Below are 2,519 nucleotides of genomic sequence, written 5' to 3'. Positions count from 1 at the left end.
AGAAGGGGAGAGGGGAGAGAGGAGGCTGTAATTGACTACAAGGGTATGAGTTATGAGTGATCATAGGGATAGTGCTACATAAGTGGAAATACCTATGGAGGACCGGATGTGTAAGCGCATACCTTATACAAACCTATAGAGTGCTGATGGGTGAGAGTGTGATGTTAGATATAAGACATCCTATAGTGAATAGTGAGCCGTAATCAAGTGCAACAGGGATATTTCACGTGACTATGGGAACCTGGAAGGTAAAGAAAGGGGAGAAAAAACTGTTAGACAAGGTAATCAGACAAACATGACAAATAAAAAACAAGGAAGAATGGAACTCCATACATAGTGGAACCATATATAGTGTGAACACGAAAAAGAACCGGGCGTTAGAAAAAATGTGCACGGCCCAATGAATCAAGTCGGTTCTTCATATTCATGGTTTAGGCCCTTGGGTTCCAACGTGCCCAGAGTATATATCCAGAAAGATTCCCTTTCTTTGAGCTTCCTAATTCTATCGCCTCCTCTGCGTATGGCTGGGACATGTTCGATGACTTGGAATCTTAATTGGGCCACTGTGCGATTATGCGTCACAAAATGGTGTGGGACTGGTAATAGAATCTGCTTACAACGTATTGTTGACTTGTGCTTAGCACAAAGAAAGGGAATCTTTCTGGATATGTACTCTGGACACATTAGAACCCAAGGGCTTAAACCGTGAATATGAAGTACAGACTTGATTCATTGGGCCGTGCACCATGTCACCATGTGTGCAATTGCATTGTCCAATGGCTCACAATGGTTATGCGTTTTCATTGGATGGATAATCGAAGCCATGTTTTTTTCCTTTCTCTTGGGTTTGTTGTGTGAGTAGACTATAGGATTAAGTTAGTTACCGCAGGCAGTGGATTTAGCTTCCTGTCTTTGGTCCAGTGGTAGATTGATTGTTTGGTCTATGAGCTGTTATGGGTTTTAATCCAGGTGAATGCCCATGGGCTGCTTATAACTGTGTGAAATATGTAGTTTTACTGGGCTGGGATGAGAGAATCCATCGAAGCATGGTGTAGGGATTGTGGTTCCTGTGTGCTAAGAAGAAAGGCTGGCACCAGCCAGAAAGCCCCATTACAGCCAATAATCAACCGCTAGCCGCTGGAACTCGTTGCTCTAGATCATGTCAAACTCACACCAAGCAGGAATAGATACATTAGCCCACCATCCCACCCAAAGAGCAACTTCTGCTGCGCAGCTGGCTTTCTAGGCAGCAGCGCTATTGTGATGTCAGCGGGGGACATTGTGACAAGCCAGTGTTCCGTCACTTCATGTTGTGCACTGTTCAAACGGAAAATACATCAACAGGCAGACTACAGAAAAGCTTACTAACAAAGGTTAGAGAGGGGCTTTCTCAGAGGGCTTTTTACAGTTTGTCTATTCCCAATTAGCCGTTTAAGTATGCTTAATGAAAGTACTAATTCTTTCATAGGCCGCCCATTCTTAGTATTTGACGTTCCTTATATTGCGGTATCAGGCTTCGCAGCAGGTTGCAAAACATTCATCACCCATGACTGTCCCCAATTGGGCTCAGAAGCTAAATGTCTATCATGACCTCTCTTTTTGAAAGTCCAAGAGCAAGCAAACTCTTCCTCCAGGAGAGGGAGCCAACAGATCACTAAAGACATCATCATTGCTCAAAGAAAACACCGAAAAACAATGGAAGCTTTAATTGGAGTGGAATCTGATAGACAGCACCTGATGCCAAGTCTGCATCTTCTAACACCTGCAGTCACTGCAGCAGCTGAATCCAATGTGTCCAAAAGGGATCTATTCTATTCAATTGCAAATGATCTAGATAAGACTGAGAATAAGATACTGCACGGGACATAGCAGAGTTGGTCAAGTTGAGTGGAGATGAGTTTGCTATTTGGCACAGCTTTTGCATCAATAAAGCAAGTAAAAGGTGTGAAAGATAAAAAAAAGGGTGAAAGTGTGAAAAGTGAATTGGCCAAATTGAGGTGCATATAAAGTTTTTGCTTTCTTTCAATTCACTAATGGGGCTCATTTGAATCAGGTGAATTGAGTTCTGCTTTTGGAAACTGGGTTAAGAAGGGGTGCACCGGTCCTGGAGGTACTGCAATACCAGGTCAATGCGTGGAGTGGACAGAGCAAGATTTTTTCCATCTCCTTGTTCTAAAAATCCATTTAATATATGGTCCCCAGAGAGGGGACGTATCAGATATTAAACTGATAAGAACAGATTTAATTTTTTTTTTTTTCTGTTTATCAGTAGGACTTCAAAATAACAAAGGTGATCACCTCCCGTTGCCTGGGAACCGTCCAGGCACAAGAGGGCTATGTGTCACCAGAAGGCGCACACACTTCCTCAAGGCCGGCAGACGTGCAATCCCAGGCACCTTCCAGTACCGACCAAGGTAGCGTCCTCCGAAACTACACTTGATCTTAGCCAAAAGGCCGAGAAGCTATAACCCGAATTGGTTACGGCCTTGAGTGGCACCCTGGCCTATACCGGACACATC

The 2,519-nt window shown here is 43.7% G+C and overlaps 1 pseudogene; it reads right to left on the bottom strand.

The window, feature by feature from the left end:
- Nucleotides 1–2,088: 2,088 nt before the first annotated feature.
- Nucleotides 2,089–2,295, bottom strand: LOC142288282 (U2 spliceosomal RNA; annotated as a pseudogene).
- Between the last annotated feature and the right edge of the window lie 224 nt (nucleotides 2,296–2,519).

This window comes from Anomaloglossus baeobatrachus, unplaced genomic scaffold (genome assembly GCF_048569485.1).
Source record: "Anomaloglossus baeobatrachus isolate aAnoBae1 unplaced genomic scaffold, aAnoBae1.hap1 Scaffold_81, whole genome shotgun sequence".
Lineage (NCBI taxonomy): Eukaryota > Metazoa > Chordata > Amphibia > Anura > Aromobatidae > Anomaloglossus > Anomaloglossus baeobatrachus.
The sequence above is the reverse complement of the archived record's forward strand: the minus strand, read 5'-3'. Positions and strand labels throughout refer to the sequence as shown.